The sequence below is a fragment of the Triticum urartu genome, chromosome 5A (assembly GCF_056163025.1).
Source record: "Triticum urartu cultivar PI428250 chromosome 5A, HENAU_Tu73, whole genome shotgun sequence".
Classification (NCBI taxonomy): domain Eukaryota; kingdom Viridiplantae; phylum Streptophyta; class Magnoliopsida; order Poales; family Poaceae; genus Triticum; species Triticum urartu.
Genome location: NC_141877.1, coordinates 82,552,046 through 82,572,022, shown reverse-complemented (window position 1 = coordinate 82,572,022; position 19,977 = coordinate 82,552,046).

Here is a 19,977-nt window from a genome sequence, read left to right as displayed (position 1 = left end):
CAACGCTGCCAGAGCGTCGAACAAATCAGACAAGACTTGGGCCGGAGGTGGCGCCAAGCTTCCTGCCCCTGCTGGTGTGGCCGTCGTTGAACCGGAGAGCATTGCCGCGGCGGTAGATGAATGAGGCGCCGATTATGTGCCGGCCATGAAGATGGCGTCCCGGTTTGGCAGACTGGGGGAATCCGGAATACTGCTGCCCTCGGATCCTCCCTCAATCCGGCCGTCCTGCAACTGGTAAAGCGATTCGGTCTCTCTAGAAGACTCGTCATCAGAGCAGACTACGGTTTCTCCATCAGACACCGGTTCATCCTCGTACCTCGATCCATGGATGACACCTACGAAAACATGCTTTGCCTCGGGTTGAACCGTCGAAGAACTTGCCCGCCGGGCTGTTTCGATGACGTCGGTGTAGATGTTCGGCTCGGGGGCCGGTTCGCCGATCTTGCCGATGAAGACGTGAATCCCACCAAAGGGGACCCGGTACCCGTATTCGATTGAATCGGCCTCGGGACCCCATCCCGCGTTGTCAATGTAGAGCTTGCCGCAATGACTCTTTGTCATCCGGCCCACAGCGTATCCCTTGAGTCCATCGAAGCTGCCCTTCAAGAACTCAAAACCAGCGTGCGATAGCCCCACGGTGGGCGCCAACTGTCGTGGGTTTGTCACGGCAGATGTCCTCATGAAAGGACTTAGTCGTGGAACCATCGCAATGGGTTAGCTTAAAGGGGTTAAACCGGACAAGGGGACATGGGATTTTATACTAGTTCGGCCCCTTCGATGAAGGTAAAAGCCTACGTCTAGTTGTGATTGGTATTGCTAGGGTTTCGAAGGCCAGGGAGCGAATCCGCTTTGTCTGGCTCTCTAGTTGTTGTCCTCAAACCGCAGCCGGGTCGTCCCTTTATATACATAGGTTGACACCCGCCAGTTTACAGAGTCCTGAGCCTGATCATAAACGTATCCAGTTCGGTCTCTATCCTTCCTATCTTACAATACAAGTTACATGACTAAGCCGGCTTACATTTACAGGCTTTAACCCACCTTTGGGCCTTGGGCCTCCATGAAGCGCCATCATCCTTGCATCTTTATGGGCTTCTAATCTTCAACGAGTCAACCCGGCTACCTAAGGCCGGTTTACCTCCAGTAGTAATATCCCGAACAAGTCTGCTTGCAGTAGAAGTATTCAGTCTCAGGCTTAGGTCCAGACTTGGGTTTCTTCTCTTGAAGTTCCCTATGTTCTTCCCTTTGCCCCTTTTCTTGAAACTGGTGGTCTTATTGATCATCAACACTTGATGCTCCTTCTTGATCTCTACCTCCGCAGCCTTTAGCATTGCAAAGAGCTCAAGAATTGTCTTATCCATCCCTTGCATGTTATAGTTTATCACGAAGCTTTTGTAGCTTGGTGGCAGTGATTGAAGAATTCTGTCAATGACGCTATCATCTGGAAGATTAACTCCCAGTTGAATTAAGTGATTGCAATACCCAGACATCTTGAGTATATGCTCACTGACATAACTATTCTCCTCCATCTTGCAGCTGTAGAACTTATTGGAGACTTCATATCTCTCAATCCGGGCATTCTTTTGAAATATTAACTTCAACTCCTGGAACATCTCACATGCTCCATGATGTTTAAAACATCGTTGAAGTCCTGGTTCTAAGCCGTAAATCATGTCACACTGATCTATCGAGTAGTCATCAACATTTGACTGCCAGGCATTCACAATGTCTGCAGTTGCTGGCGCAGGTGGTACACCTACCGGTGCTTCCAGGACGTAACTCTTTTGTGGGGCAATGAGGATAATTCTCAAGTTACAGACCCTGTCCATGTAATTGCTACCATCATCTTTCAACTTTGCTTTCTCAAGGAACGCATTAAAATTCAACGGAACAACAGCACGGGCTATCTATCTGCAATCAACTTAGACAAGCAAGATACTATCAGGTACTAAGTTCATGATAAATTTAAGTTCAATTAATCATATTACTTAAGAACTCCCACTTAGATAGACATCCCTCTAATCCTCTAAGTGATCACGTGATCCAAATCAACTAAACCATAACCGATCATCACGTGAAATGGAGTAGCTTTCAATGGTGAACATCACTACGTTGATCATATCTACTATATGATTCACGCTCGACCTTTCGATCTCAGTGTTCCGAGGCCATATCTGCATATGCTAGGCTCGTCAAGTTTAACCCGAGTATTCTACGTGTGCAAAACTGGCTTGCACCCGTTGTAGATGGACGTAGAGATTATCACACCCGATCATCACGTGGTGTCTGGGCACGACGAACTTTGGCAACGGTGCATATTGAGGGAGAACACTTTTATCTTGAAATTTAGTGAGAGATCATCTTATAATTCTACCATCAATCAAAGCAAGATATGATGCATAAAAGATAAACATCACTTGCAATCAATATAAGTGATATGATATGGCCATCATCATCTTGTGCTTGTGATCTCCATCTCCGAAGCACCATCATGATCACCATCGTCACCGGCGTGTGACCTTGATCTCCATCGTAGCATCGTTGTCGTATGCCAATCTTATGCTTCTACGACTATCGCTACCGCTTAGTGATAAAGTAAAGCATTACAGGGCGATTGCATTCCATACAATAAAGCGACAACCATTTGGCTCCTGCCAGTTGCCGATAACTCGGTTACAAAACATGATCATCTCATACAATAAAATTTAGCATCATGTCTTGAACATATCACGTCACAACATGCCCTGCAAAAACAAGTTATACATCCTCTACTTTGTTGTTGCAAATTTTACGTGGCTGCTACTGGGCTTAGCAAGAACCGTTCTTACCTACGCATCAAAACCACAACGATAGTTTGTCAAGTTGGTGCTGTTTTAACCTTCGCAAGGACTGGGCGTAGCCACACTCGGTTCAACTAAAGTTGGAGAAACTGACACCCGCTAGCCACCTATGTGCAAAGCACGTCGGTAGAACCAGTCTCGCATAAGCGTACGCATAATGTCGGTCCGGGCCGCTTCATCCAACAATACCGCCGAACCAAAGTATGACATGCTAGTAAGCAGTATGACTTATATCGACCACAACTAACTTGTGTTCTACTCGTGCATATAACATCAACCCATAAAACCAGGCTCGGATGCCACTGTTGAGGAACATAGTAATTTCAAAAAATTTCCTACGCACACGCAAGATCATGGTGATGCATAGCAACGAGAGGGGAGAGTGTTTGTGCATGTACCCTCGTAGACCGAAAGAGGAAGCGTTAGCACAACGCGGTTGATGTAGTCGTACGTCTTCATGATCCAACCGATTAAGTACCGAACGCATGACTCCTCCGAGTTTAGCACATGTTCAGCCCGATGACGTCCCTCGAACTCCGATCCAGCCGGGTGTTGAGGGAGAGTTTCATCAGCACAACAGCGTGGTGACGATGATGATGTTCTACCGATGCAATGCTTCGCCTAAGCACCGCTACAATATTATCGAGGTGGACTATGGTGAAGGGGGGCACCACACACGGCTAAAAGATCAAACAATCAATTGTTGTGTCTCTAGGGTGCCCCCTGCCCCCGTATATAAAGGAGCAAGGGGGGGGTGCGGCCGGCCAGGAGGGGGCGCGCCAGGAGGAGTCCGACTCCCACCGGGAGTTGGACTCCCTCCCTTTTCCTTGTTGGATTAGGAGTGGAGGGGGAAAGAGGAGGGAGAGTGGAAGGAAAGGGGGGGCGCCGCCCCCTCTCCTTGTCCTATTCGGACTAGGGGGGAGGGGCGCACGACCCTGCCCTGGCCGCCTCTCCTCTTCTCCACAAAGGCCCACTATGGCCCATTAAGCCCCCGGGGGGTTCCGGTAACCCCTCGGTACTCCGGTAAAATCCCGATTTCACCCGGAACACTTCCGATATCCAAATATAGGCTTCCAATGTATCAATCTTCATGTCTTGACCATGTCGAGACTCCTCGTCATGTCCGTGATCACATCCGGGACTCCGAACATCCTTCGGTACATCAAAACTCATAAACTCATAATATATCTGTTATCGAAACTTTAAGCGTGCGGACCCTACGGGTTCTTTAACTATGTAGACATGACGAGACACGTCTCCAGTCAATAACCAATAGCAGAACCTGGATTCTCATATTGGCTCCCACATATTCTACGAAGATCTTTATCGGCCAGACCGCATAACAACATACGTTGTTCCCTTTGTCATCGGTATGTTACTTGCCCAAGATTCGATCGTGGGTATCTCAATACCTAGTTCAATCTCATTACCGGCAAGTCTCTTTACTCGTTCTGTAATACATCATCCCGCAACTAACTCATTAGTTGCAATGCTTGCAAGGCTTAAGTGATGTGCATTACCGAGAGGGCCTAGAGATACCTCTCCGACAATCGGAGTGACAAATCCTAATCTCGAAATACGCCAACCCAACAAGTACCTTCGGAGATACCTGTAGAGCACCTTTATAATCACCCAGCTACATTGTGACGTTTGGTAGCACATAAAGTGTTCCTCCAGTAAACGGGAGTTGCATAATCTCATAGTCATAGGAACATGTATAAGTCATGAAGAAAGCAATAGCAACATACTAAAGGATCGAGTGCTAAGCTAACGGAATGGGTCAAGTCAATGACATCATTCTCCTAATGATGTGAGCCCGTTAATCAAATGACAACTCATGTCAATGGCTAGGAAACATAACATCTTTGATCAACGAGCTAGTCAAGTAGAGGCATACTAGTGATACTCTGTTTGTCTATGTATTCACACAAGTATTATGTTTCCGGTTAATACAATTCTAGCATGAATAATAAACATTTATCATGATATAAGGAAATAAATAATAACTTTATTATTGCCTCTAGGGCATATTTCCTTCAGATCTATGATGTCTCTTACCGATTTACCGCTATCATTTTGGGGTTATGCTTTAGAGACGGTTGCATTCACGTTAAATACGGCACCATCGAAATCCGTTGAGATGACGCCTTGTGTACTGTGGTTTGCAAGAAACCAAATTAGTTGTTTCTTAAAGTTTGGGGCTGCGATGCTTATGTGAAAAAGCTTCAACCTGATAAGCTGGAACCCAAATCAGAGAAATCTGTCTTCATAGGATACCCAAAAAGAAACTATTGGGTACACCTTCTATCACAGATCCAAAGGCAAGACATTTGTTGCTAAGAATGGATACTTTCTAGAGAAGGAGTTTCTCTCGATAGAAGTGAGTGGGAGGAAAGTAGAACTTGATGAGGTAACTGTACCTTCTCCCTTATTGGAAAGTAGTTCATCACAGAAACTGGTTCCTGTGACACCTACACCAATTAGTGAGGAAGCTAATGATGATGATCATGAAACTTCAGATCAAGTTACTACCGAACCTCGTAGGTCAACCAGAGTAAGATCCACACTAGAGTGGTATGGTAATCCTGTTCTAGAAGACGAGGTCTGTGTTCTGGGACTTGGAGTACTGGCACAAACTCGATACACCTCATTTCCTTGATCAAATGCATATCTGTAAGAATGTCCTTGAGAGCTTGCTCGCAACACTGATGAACATGCCGGATAAGACCAAGGATGGGCCGAAGGCAAGAAAAGACTTGCAAGATTTGAAAATCAGGGAAGATCTGCACATACCGCCCCGTAAAATGTCAGACGAGATAGAGACGGAGACAGAGGAACGGGAGAAGAAGGGCAAGAAAATAAAGAAAGAGGATTATTGCCCCCCTTCTTGCTTCACCTTAAGTCAGGCTGAGATCCATCAATTCTTCAAGTGCCTTACCGGAGTCAAAGTTAGTTCCGGTTACTGTGGGAAGATAAACAGATATCTAGACACGGACAAGAAAAGGTTCAGCGGGATGGAGTCCCATGACTGTCATGTGATGTTGACGCAGATACTACCTATTGCCCTTAGAGGGATAATGGACAAGCACGTCCGTGACACGCTTATTGATCTCTGCAACTTTTTCGATGTCATCTCTCGAAAGTCGATCAGTGTGAAGGAGCTCTGAAGGCTACAGGAAGAGATCGTTGTGATACTGAATGAGCTTGAGATGTACTTCCCACCCGCGTTCTTTGACGTGATGGTGCATCTATGTGTCCATATTGTGGATGACATAATAGACCTGGGCTGTCATTCCTGCACAACATGATGCCGTTTGAGAGGATGAATGGGATCATCAAAGGATTCGTTCGTAACTTGTCCCGTCTGGGTGGAAGCATCGTCCAGGGCTATGTGACACAAGAGTGCATCTCTTTCTGTGAGAATTTTCCATATGGTGCAGACCAGCCGCCTGGTGTTAGTGTTGGTTTGCCCGTTAACAAGCACGATGGGAGGCTCGAAGGAGAAGGTCACTGCAACGGTCGCAGGGAAATGTACGTGGCATATTCAGATCGACGCAGCGACTTTGACAAAGCAAACTTGGTAGTGCTACAAAACCTAGACGAGGTAGATCCTTTCGAAGCACTTCACAAAGAAATTATCGCAAAGAAGTATCGTGACCGGGGTTATACAGGACGGACGGCAAAGTTACTAGAGAGCACAACTCCACTTTCCTGCATTGGTTCAAAGAGCATATTATTGCTAATCCCCGGAGGAGGGCTCTAAGGACGGATTACTCATATACGCCTTAGCACAAGACCCCTCGCCCAACCTTGTAACCTATCAGGCATATGATATCAACGGATACACGTTCTACACGGAGGCCAAAGATATGGAAAGTGATGATCAGAACTCAGGGGTGACGATGGAATGCATGACCGGCAGCGACAACAGCACAACTGAACAATTTTATGGAAGGGTCGAGCAGATCTGGGAGCTTGACTACTCTGGACTGCACAACACGATGATGTTCCGTGTCAGATGGGCTAAGAATGTCGAAAGAGAAAACCGGATTTTCACTACCATGACTATACCCGACGCCAAGAGCGCTACTGTGAACGCTATCGCCAAAAATGAGCCATGGGTACACGCTAAGCACGTGACACAATGCTTCTTCATAACCGACCCATGCAATCCCAGTCATGTTGTCGTGAGGAGAGGCAAAAGGAACATCATTGGACTGGATGGAGTCGCCAACAAGGAAGACTATGATCAGTACGACAACCCAATGAGGGAAGATGACGATGATGATGAAGTTTACGTCAAAAGAAGAATCAATACTACATTACCTAAGAAAAATCGTACTCCATGGAAAAGGCAAAGTCACAATGAGGGGCTCAATTATTCTTCGACGAACAAGAAGGGAAAGAAGCTGACTCAAAAACGAAAACGTCAGTGCTGAGGAATATATGTTCCTATTTTGTATGTTATCGGTCAAATGATGTAATATGAATATATGTTCCTATTTTGTATACATATTTAACCATCAAATGATGCAATATATATCGCCTTCCCTTCGTTCACTGCTCTCGGGAAATAAAAGTGGGAGAAACAGCTACAGTCAAGCTAGCAGTAGCGATTTCCTTATAACACAGCTACAATAAAGCTAGCAGTAGCGATTTCCTTATAAAACCTCTACAGCTAGTGAAGGTAGTAGCAGCGCGTTTTATCTAAACCTCTATAGCTAGTGAAGGTAGTAGCAACACGTTTTGTCTAAACGCGCTATAGCTAGTCAAGGTAGTAGCAGCGCGTTTTGTCTAAACGCGCTACTGCTACGTCCACTTAACCCAAAATTCTCACTCTCCCTGCTTCATCCCGCCTCTTTTCCCCCCAAATCCCCACTCTCTCCCCCGTCGCACCGCCGCGCCCCGGCGCTCGCCCCCGACCCGGCCCTCGCCCCCGACCCCGGCGCTAGGCCCTGAGCCGGCGCTCCCCCCGACCCCGGCGCGCTCGCCCCCGAACCGTCGGCCCTCGCCTCCCTCCTCCGCTTCCTTCCCTCCCAACCTCGGCCGTCGTCGGGCCTGCCTCCTCGCCCCTGCACCCTCTGTAAACCCCCCTCTCTCTGCTAGCTAGGGTTCTTCGGTTAATTTACTTAGGTTTTAGTTAGGGCAGTAGGTTAATTAGGTTATCTATTTAGTTATGAATTTAGCAATTGTCCAAATCAACATCCCTTGTTAAAGCAAATTTAGGTAGGCTAAATTTATATGCAAATTTGAACTAGACATGTGATATGTGGATATGTCACATTTTGGACATGTCATGTTTGGAATTTGAACATGTCATTTGGACATGTGATGTTTTGGTTCAATTTTTGTAAATGATCCGAGTGGCCTATGTTACGCTAGAATGTTGATTCATTTCCGTTCTGGTGAATTTCAGGCGCTCGATATGTCCATTTTTTTAGCAAAGGTCATGCCGAAATTTGCCGTGAATAAAGGCATGATTTGTGCTACATAGTTGGCATATCGAGTGCTGGCATATAGATTTATTTTTTATGTCATTTCTCATTTTTTAATAATTTTAGAAATAAACGAGGACACTTAATCATAGGAAACATGTTGAACAACGAAGAAACTGTGCCTTCTGACCAAGATGCAGACGAGATGGATTATGAGGGTGAACAAGAGTACCTCGACTATTTGACTGCTAAGCAAGGTTTGCAGGTCGGCCTCGATGATGGTACTGACACCGACATCGACACCGATGGCGCCGGCACCGATGGCGGCGCCGAGACCGGCGGGGAAGGTACCGGTGGGTAAGGTACCGGCGCCGATGCCGCTACCGAAAAGAGGAAGCATAAGAAGCAGAGGATACGAAAACCTAACAAACTAGGGATTGGACGACTTGTGATCACAAAGATGGCGCCTGGCAAGTTTGAGCCATTAGAGCCGGAAAAACCTCGCAAGTGCTATGGGAACCAATTAGGATGCATCCTACGGGGATGCGCGAGCATCAACGATGATGACTTAAGCAGTAAAGAACATTTGACGCAGTTGCTCCTAACGAAGTTGCATAAGAGATTCAAGTTCCCCGACCGGGATGATAACATAGAACAATAGTGGGATGATCCAAAGATGAAAAAGATTAACAATCACGCCATGGGTATATTTAGCAATGATTTGGCCTCCTGGAAAGGGAGGGTGAAACGAGCTATTGAGGCTGACGAATTGTCCAAGATTATAGAGGAAAATCCGACACTTACAGAAGAGGAGTTCGAAAAGTCAAGGACACTTGCGCTACCGAGGCAGCCAAGGCTAAGGCTGCGAAATTCAAGAGCCTTTAGCAAAGGAACACGGGGAAGCATCGCCTCGGAAGCCATGGCTACCTCGGTAAAAGGCCCATATGGGATAAGGAGGACGCGGAACGTGAAGCCGCGGGTCTCCCAGACCCCTTCGCGAAGTTCACCAACCCCTTGGAGCGTGACTTCATCAGGGCCCGCTACAAGTGGGACAAGGAGAAAAAGGTTTTTTACACGGACCAGATCACGAGGAAATTGATTAGACTACTGGAGAAGCATCACCAGCTTTTAGACGAAATCCCTAATTCTCCGACGAGGCCCAAGTGGGACACCCCTCTCAACCGGGCCTTGAACGAACTTAAGGGACTCCCTTTGGGCCAGCGGTTGCAATATGGTCGTGTGCATGGCGCTGGAGACGGGGCCACGTGGAAGGTGTTTTACTACGAGGGCCCGGAGGCCAAGAAGCAGAAAAAGAAGTTTAGTCAGGAGGACATCGACGCAAAGGTGAAGCTTGCGGTCGAGAAAAAAACAGCTGGGGACGTGGAAAAAACAGCCGAGGAGAAAAATGAGTTGCTACAGCAGGCAGTCAATGCAGCTATGGCCGAAGAATCTTATTCGTCTGGAGCCGGCCAAGAGCACACCAATAACCACACATCAACAAGCATGTGCAGAGACCACCACCCCGCCTACGCAATTACCAGCTCCTGTAGTGCCGAGTGAGAGCGGCGGACGACGTGATGAAGGGGGTGCAATAGTACTGGCTGATGTAATCAATCCTGTAGAACAGATGGATGATGAGACGGAGGTCGACCCTATGGGTTTCCTCAATACAAACGCATATGACTGTGACATAGATCTGATGAGTCAACCATATGACGAATCGGGCTATCAGCATGCTAATGAGGATATGGATGATATGCCCGGGCAGGAAGGTCGTTGGAAGGATTGCAAAAAGTCTCTCTTCATGAATTCCTCACCGGACACACCTGAAGATGTCGCCTCAACACAGGCTCAACTATCCGGGGGTCGTACAATGCTTAGCCCGGGAACCGTGGGGCATGGGTTAAGGAAGGGTCTGGAAGGTGTGCCCAAGAAAAAGGAGAGGAAGAGATCGGGGAAGATAACTGGCTCCAAACAAGCCAGAGCACAAAGCAGCCAGACGATGCATTCTGAAGAGCGTGTACCCGTGAACGGTGCGGCCATGTTCCATCTCACGGGCGAGCCGATGCTACCACAGAAACCGCTCGAGGCACTATCAGGGGATCTCAGGAGACTTCACGACCATGTGCCATCGACTGATAAAAGCCGACTAGCTTCAAAGGATCCATGATATCCGACATACGTGGCTCGTGTGCCTGAGGGGAAGTGCTACATCGACACACGGCCTGTGGAGGTGTTCTTCCTGTGGTTTGACCATATCTTTGAGATGTTTCTGACAAGACAGCTCGATTTTACAATCGTCCGCCTTTTTGCGCTACATATGAGCTCCGTCATGAAGAGTGAAGAAGTCTCACAAATCTGTGTGGCAGATGCGTACTACATGCACGAGTCTTTCTTGAGTCTCGGCAAGTTTGAGCGTGAAACTGCTAGGGAGTACCTCCAAAACTTCATGGTACAGAATAAGGACCGGGAAATTGTCCTCATGCCTTATCATCCAAAGTAATTCAGTTCCAGAAAACCCTTTCGTACATTTCAATCATTCCTTCTCTCTCATATGGGGAATAATTTGAGGTGTCTTTTCCCCGCAGCAACGGGTGCGCCGTCCTTATCGTTCTTTACCCGAAAGTCTCCCACGCCGTGTATTTTGACCCTTCCAGAGACTACGTGAAAAAAGACTACACCCAAATAATGAATATTCTAGATGATGCTCTCCAAGGCTTCAGCATTAGAGGTGGCCACATGCAGATCAGGAAACAAAGGAACAAGAAGATGGGTTTCGCACAAAAAACTAACTTCTCCTGCATCCATGTCCCAAAACCAAGCAAGAAGGATGGATTCTACATCGTCCATCTCATGATTCAGTTCAACACAGATCACCAAAAGCTTCACATGAAAAGCAGAAATGATGATCACATCCACAAGTGGCTAGAATCTCATGGAGAAGCGGATTATAAAGTTAGAGATGACTTATTTCGCATCCAAAGCGACATTGCGACGATCATCATGAAAGAAGTCGTCAATGAGAAGGGGATGTTCCACCACGGCCCTATATCGCGAGCGGACGTCCGAACTCGCATAGGCATGCAACGTCTAGACCTCACACCGTTCAAGAAGCTAGGGTCCATCCTCGATGATATGGAAGGATGGAACTTCTAGTGATTTATGATGCCGATGATGATGATATGTGTCGGTTGAACTTGTATACTTTTTGTAGCCATGAAACTTTGTGATGTCCACGGTCCCTGCCGAACTTGCGTAACGCTACTTTGTTAGTTTGCGTAAGATGACCTGCGTACCTCTAGTTAATTAATTTGTGTACTGTATGTTGCATCTAGTTGCTAACCCTTTCTTTTTCGGTGTTGCTCTAGTATATTTTGTTGCATATATATGATTGTACATCCTCTTCATGAACATGCATCTCTAACAGGTACCTAGTTTCTTGATGGCGAGATGGAAGTGCTATGTCGTGTACAAAGGGAAGGTTCCGGGGGTGTACAACGAGTGGCATGAGTGTCAGGCGCATGTGAATGGGTTCTCGGGCGCCAGCCATAAAGGCTTCAAAAGAAGACAAGAAGGAGAAGCTAGTTACTTGAGGTTCATGCTAGCGCGAGAGAGGACTCATAACCGCCACCTCATGTACTGCATAGTTCCGCTCTCACTCATAGTGATAGCTTTTCTCGCGTATACCTTTGTTTAGATGGATGACGTTGTAGTTGCAAGTATTCAAGACTTGCATGTATCGCTATTTTCGAGATGATGACAAGATACCACTTTGTGTTGGATGATGATTATGATGAGACTATTTGTATGTATATGCTATGATTACATTTGTGGTCTTGCGGGCATTTGTATGTGTATCATGATGACATTTGTATGTGCTAAAGATTCTTCTATAAAGCCTGTTCAAATACAAAACAAATATGCCAAAAAAACAAAAAAATACTAAAATTAGAAGTTGCGAGTGGAGAACAGTTAGCAGCAGCGTGGTAGTAGCAGTAGCGCGCACAGGAGAAGCGCGCTGCTGCTACACTTGTGTAGCAGTAGCGCTGGTGAGCACGCGCTACTGCTACGTGTTAGCTGTAGCGCCTTATTAGTAGCGCCGGTCCCCGCGCTACTGATACACCTAAAACCCGCGCTGTTGCTATCCTTTTCTCTAGTAGTGTCAAGTGATTCCAGAAGTCCATCAGTATGGAGTTTCTTCATGCGCTTTACACCAATATGACCTAAATGGCAGTGCCACAAATAAGTCGCACTATCATTATCAACTCTGCATCTTTTGGCTTCAACATTATGAATATGTGTATTACCACTGTCGAGATTCAACACAAATAGACCACTCTTCTAGGGTGCATGACCATAAAAGATATTACTCATATAAATAGAACAGCCATTATTCTCAGATTTAAATGAATAACCGTCTGGCATCAAACAAGATCCAGATATAATGTTCATGCTTAACGCTGGCACCAAATAACAATTATTCAGGTCTAAAATTAATCCTGAAGGTAGATGTAGAGGTAGCGTGCCGACGGCGATCACATCGACTTTGGAACCATTTCCCACGCGCATCGTCACCTCTTCCTTAACCAATCTTCGCTCAATCCGTAGTCCCTGTTTCGAGTTGCAAATATTAGCAACAGAACTAGTATCAAATACCCAGGTGCTACTACGAGCTCTAGTAAGGTTCACATCAATAACATGTATATCACATATACCTTTGTTCTCCTTGCCATCCTTCTTATCCGCCAAATACTTGGGGAAGTTCCGCTTCCAGTGACCAGTCTGTTTGCAGTAGAAGCACTCAGTCTCAGGCTTAGGTCCAGACTTGGGTTTCTTCTCCTGAGCAGCAACTTGTTTGCTGTTGTTTTTGAAGTTCCCCTTCTTCTTCCCTTTACCCTTTTTTCTTGAAACTGGTGGTCTTTTTGACCATCAACACTTGATGCTCCTTCTTGATTTCTACCTCCGCAGCCTTTAGCATTGCGAAGAGCTCGGGAATTGTCTTATCCATCCCTTGCATATTATAGTTCATCACGAAGCTCTTGTAGCTTGGTGGTAGTGATTGAACAACTCACTATCAACAGGAAGATTAACTCCCAGTTGAGTCAAGTGGTTATGGTACCCATACATTCTGAGTATATGTTCACTGACAGAACTATTCTCCTCCATCTTGCAGCTGTAGAACTTAATGGAGACTTCATATCTCTCAATCCGGGCATTTGCTTGAAATATTAACTTCAACTCCTGGAACATCTCATACGCTCCATGACGTTCAAAACCTCATTGAAGTCCCGGTTTTAAGCCGTAAAGCATGGCACACTGAACTATCGAGTAGTCATCAGCTTTGCTCTGCCAGACGTTCTTAATGTCATCAGCAGCATCTGCAGCAGGCCTGGCACCCAGCGGTGCTTCCAGGATGTAATTCTTCTATGCAGCAATGAGGATAATCCTCAAGTTACGGACCCAATCCGTGTAATTGCTACCATCATCTTACCGACCAAATCTAGTAAAGTACAATTACGACGTTCGGACACACCATTATGCTATGGTGTTCCGGGTGGCGTGAGTTGCGAAACTATTCCGCATTGTTTGAAATGTAGACCAAACTCGTAACTCAAATATTCTCCTCCACGATCAGATCGTAGAAACTTTATTTTCTTGTTACGACGATTTTCAACTTCACTCTGAAATTCTTTGAACTTTTCAAAAGTTTTAGACTTATGTTTCATTAAGTAGATATACCCATATCTTCTTAAATCATCTGTGAAGGTGAGAAAATAACGATACTCACCGCGATCCTCAATATTCATTAGACCACATACATCAGTATGTATGATCTCCAACAAATCAGTTGCTCGCTCCATAGTTCCGGAGAACGGCGTTTTAGTCATCTTGCCCATGAGGCATGGTTCGCATGTACCAAGTGATTCATAATCAAGTGATTCCAAAAGTCCATCAGTATGGAGTTTCTTCATGCGCTTTACACCAATATGACCCAAACGGCAGTGCCACAAATAAGTTGCACTATCATTATCAACTCTGCATCTTTTGGCTTCAACATTATGAATATGTGTATTACTCTTATCGAGGTTCATCAAATATAGACCACTCTTCAAGGGTGCATGACCATAAAAGATATTACTCATATAAATAGAAAAACCATTATTCTCTAATTTAAATGAATAACCGTCTTGCATCAAACAAGATCCAGATATAATGTTCATGCTCAATGCTGGCACCAAATAACAATTATTTAGGTCTAATACTAATCCCAAATGTAGATGTAGAGGCAGCATGCCGACGATGATCACATCAACTTTGGAACCATTTCCCACGCGCATCATCACCTTGTCCTTAGCCAGTGCTCGCTTAATCCGTAGTCCCTGTTTCGAGTTGCAAATATTAGCAACAGAACCAGTGTCAAATACCCAGGTACTACTGCGAGCTCTGGTAAGGTACACATCAATAACATGTATATCACACATACCTTTGTTCACCTTGCCATCCTTCTTATCCGCCAAATACTTGGGGCAGTTCCGCTTCCAGTGACCAGTCTTGTCGTGGGTTTGTCACGGCAGATGTCCTCATGAAAGGACTTAGTTGTGGAGCCATCGCAATGGGTTAGCTTAAAGGTGTTAAACTGGACAAGGGGACACGGGAGTTTATACTAGTTCGGCCCCTTCGATGAAGGTAAAAGCCTACATCTAGTTGTGATTGGTATTGCTAGGGTTTCGAAGGCCAGGGAGCGAATCCGCTTTGTCTCCTCCTCCGATTGACGTGAGTCTTCATGCTCTCGAACATCAATGAGGTAGTAGGATCTGTTGTGCAGATTTTTGCTGACCACAAAGGGTCCTTCCCAAGGGGGGATAACTTGTGCATATCAGTCTGATCCTCGATGAGCCGGAGCACCAAATCACCTTCTTCAAAGGTTGTAGTTTTAACCCGGCGGCTGTGATAACATCGAAGATCTTGTTGACAAATCACCGAACGTGCTGCTGCAATATCCTGCTCTTCATCCAACAGGTCCAGATAATCCTGACGTGCTTTCTCATTATCAGCTTCAACATAAGCTGCCACACGGGGCGAATCCTGGCAGATGTCACTAGGAAGAACCGCCTCCGCTCCATAAACCATGAAGAAAGGCGTGTAACCCGTAGACCTATTGGGTGTGGTGTTGATGCTCCATAACACAGAAGGTAGCTCCTCGACCCAACAACCCGGCGCCCGCTTTAAGGGAAACGTAAGCCTTGGTTTGATACCCCGTAGAATTTCTTGATTTGCCCTTTCTGCTTGACCATTAGATTGGGGGTGAGCCACTGATGCTAGATCAAGCCGGATGTGCTCACGTTGATAGAATTCTTCCATCTCTCCTTTTGATAGGTTAGTACCATTATCTGTTATAATGCTATGTGGAAAGCCAAACCAGAATATCACCTTTTTGATGAATTGAACCGCCGTGGCTGCATCACACTTGCTGACTGGCTCTGCCTCTACCCATTTAGTGAATTTATCAACTGCTACTAACAGGAGGGTCTTCTTGTCCTTGGAGCGTTTGAAGGGTCCAACCATATCCAGCCCCCAAGTTGCAAACGGCCACGTAATTGGAATCATCTGCAACTCTTGAGCTGGAACGTGCGCACGGCGGGCAAACTTTTGACATCCATCACATCTTTTGACTAAATCCTCTGCATCAGCATGCGCCGTCAACTAGTAAAAACCGTGGCGAAAAGCTTTGGCAACCAACGACTTTGAACTGGCATGGTGATCGCAATCCCCTTCATGAATTTCTCGCAAAATCACACAACCTTCTTGAGGAGAAACGCATCGCTAAATTGCTCCTGAAACACTGTAACGATGTAACTCCCCGTTGAGTATGGTCATGGACTTGGAACGCCGGATTATCTGTTGAGCCAACGTTTCCTCAGCTGGTAACTCACCCTGGTTCATGTAATCCAGATATGGGATCGTCCCATCCGGTATGGCGTGCAGAGCTGCCACCAACTGGGCCTCCGGATCAGGAATAGCCAAATCTTCTTCGGTTGGTATTTTGACTGACGGATTGTGCAATACATCAAGAAAGACATTGGGCAGAACCGGTTTACGTTGGGAACCAAGACGACTTAAAGCATCCGCCGCTTCATTCTTCCACCGGTCTATATGGTCCACCTGATAACCTTTAAAGTGACCAGCCACTGCATCCACCTCTCGCCGATATGCAGCCATGAGTTGGTCCTTAGAATCCCAAGTGCCAGACACTTGCTAAGCCACTAGATCTGAATCGCCGAAGCACTTAACCCGGCTCAAATTCATCTATTTAGCCATCCGAAGACCGTGGAGTAAAGCCTCATATTCAGCTGCATTATTAGTACAAGGGAACATTAAACGGAGGACATAACAAAACTTGTCACCTCGTGGGGAAGTTAATACGACTCTAGCCCCCGAACCCTCTAACTGTCTGGACCCATCAAAATGAATAGTCCAATATGTATTATCTGGTTTCTCCTCAGGTGCCTGTAACACCGTCCAATCGTTGATGAAATCCACGAGTGCCTGGGACTTGATCGCCGTGCGGGGGTATATATTTGAGCCCATGAGGTCCAAGCTCGATGGCCCACTTAGCAATCCGGCCAGTTTCCTCTCTATTTTGAATGATGTCGCCCAGAGGAGCTGAACTGACCACTGTGATAGGATGGCCCTGAAAATAGTGTTTGAGCTTCCAGTTTGCCATAAACACCCCATACACGAGTTTCTGCCAATGTAGATACCTCTGCTTTGACTCAATGAGTACCTCACTGATATAATAAACCGGCCGTTGAACCGGATACTCTTTGCCAGGCTCCTAGCGCTCTACCACAATGGCTACGCTAACAGCCCGGGCATTAGCAGCCACATATAATAATAATGGCTCTTTATCGATCGGTGCTGTCAGCACAGGCGGTTCCACTAGCTGCCTCTTCAGATCTTCAAACGCCTTATTAGCTGCCTCACTCCAGACAAAGTTATCTGTTTTCTTGAGCATCTGATATAAGGGGTTGGCCTTCTCTCCAAGGCGGCTGTTAAACCGGCTCAAGGCTGTAATCCGGCCGGCCAGACGTTGAACATCGTTAATACACGCCGGTTTAGCCAAGGATGTAATTGCTGCAATCTTTTCCGGATTAGCCTCAATGCCTCTGTTTGAGACCAGAAAGCCTAAGAGCTTGCCTGCCGGGACACCGAAAACACACTTCTCCAGATTGAGCATCATCTTGTAAACCTCGAGATTGTCAAAGGTTTCCTGTAGATCATCTATCAATGTCCCCTCCTTTCTGGATTTGACCACAATATCATCCACATACGCATGAACATTGCGCCCAATTTGCTTATGAGGGTAATTCTGAACACATTGCTGGTAAGTTGCTTGGGCACTCTTGAGTCCAAAGGGCATGTAAACATAGCAGAAGGCTCCAAAGGGAGTTATAAAGGCTGTCTTCTCCTGGTCCTTAACTGCCATTTTGATCTGATGATAACCAGAGTAAGCATCCAAAAAACACAAATGGTCACAACCCGCCGTAGCATCAATTATCTGATCAATGCGAGGGAGAGCAAAGGGGTCTGCAGGGCAAGCCTTGTTTAAGTCTGTGTAGTCCACACACATGCGCCAAGTGCCGTTTTTCTTAAGAACCAGCACCGGATTGGCTAACCACTCTGGATAAAAAACTTCGACAATAAACCCAACAGACAAAAGACGGGCTACCTCTTCACCTATAGCCTTGCATCTCTCCTCGTTGAAACGGCGGAGGAACTGTCGGACCGGTTTGAACTTAGGATCAATGTTGAGTGTGTGCTCAGCGAGTTCTCTCGGTACACCTGACATGTCAGAAGGTTTCCATGCAAAGATGTCCCGATTCTCACGGATGAACTCGATGAGCACGCTTTCCTATTTGGGATCTAGGTTAGCGCTGATGCTGAACTGTTTGGATGAATCGCCAGGAACAAAGTCAACCATCTTAGTATCTGTAGCCGATTTGAACTTCAATGCTGGATCATGTTCCATAGTTGGCTTTTTTAAGGAGGTCATTTCTGCCGGATCAACTTGCTCCTTATAGAATTTTAACTCCTCCATGGCACAAACCGACTCAGCATAAGCCGCATCGCCTTCTTCACACTCCAAAGCAATCTTTCTACTTCCATGTACTGTGATAGTCCCCTTATGACCTGGCATTTTAAGCTGTAGGTAAACATAACATGGCCTTGCCATAAACTTAGCATAAACCGGCCGCCCAAACAAGGCGTGGTACGGACTTTTGATCTTCACCACCTCAAAATGTCAATGTTTCTGACCTTGAATCATAGTCATTTCCAAAAGCTACCTCCAAAGTTATCTCACCAACAGGATATGTAGACTTACCAGGCACCACACCATGAAATACCGTATTCGACGGTTTAAGATCCTTATCTGTCAACCCCATACGGCGGAATGTATCATAATACAAAATATTGATACTACTTCCCCCATCCATGAGAACTTTAGTGAACTTGTATCCCCCAACTTGAAGGGCTACCACCAAGCCCAAATGACCTGGATTATCAACCCGGGGCGGGTGATCCTCTCTACTCCACAAAATAGGTTGCTCCGACTAGCGTAAATACTAAGGTACTGCCGGCTCAACAGAGTTGACCGCCCTTTTGTGAAGCTTCTGATCACGTTTGCACAAACTAGTAGTGAAGACATGATATTGCCCGCTGTCCAGCTGTTTGGGATTGCTCTGATAACCCGACTGTTGTTGCTGCTGCTGCTGCTGACTCCCCTAATGGTTGTAACCTCCCTGGTTGCCTTGGTGTCCTTGATTGACGTGTCCGGTTTGATTGCCTGGAAACCCTGAACCGGAACCACCACCTCCGTAACCCGGCCCGTGGAAACCTCCTCCTGAACCGCCGGGCGGGCCGTTGTCATATTGGAACATATTGGAATTCTTGAAGTCCCGGATAATATAGCAATCTTTCCAAAGATGTGACTCCGGCTTCTCCTTCGATCCATGCTTTGGACAGGGCTGATTTAACAGGCGCTCCAAATTGTTGCCTGGACCTCCACCCCTCTGGGGCTGCTTGCCCTTACGGCGCTGGCCATTTTCCTGCGCTTTGGTATTTGCAACAAAGTCCAAGCTGCTGTCGGCCTTGCGCTTACCACCGCCTCCATGGCCTGCCGGATTATGTTGCTGTCCTTTGGCATTGCCGTTCTTCTTACCTTTCTCCAGTTTGTCCTCCTCTGAATCCGGATCCTTGGTATTATCTGAATCGGCGTATTTAACCAAAGAGGCCATGAGCATTGGCATGTCATTACAGTGACGTTTGAGCCTTCCCAACTTCTGTTTTAACAGTTTGAAGTGATAATTGCCCTGTAATGTTAACACTGTTGTGTCTGCATTGATACGATCTGATGAATGCAAAATCGCTGAGACTCGTTTGACCCAATGGGTCTTGGATTCCCCTTCCTCTTGGACACAAGCGGCCAGATCTACGATTGACATCGGCTGCTTACACGTATCCTTGAAGTTCTGGATAAACCGGGGCTTCAATTTGGCCCATGATCCGACGGAGTTGGTTGGCAAGCTCTTCAACCAAGTGCGAGCTGTTCCTTCCAATATCATGGTGAAATATTTAGCACACACTGCCTCATCCACATCTAACATCTCCATTGCCATCTCATAGCTTTCTACCCAAGCCTCTGG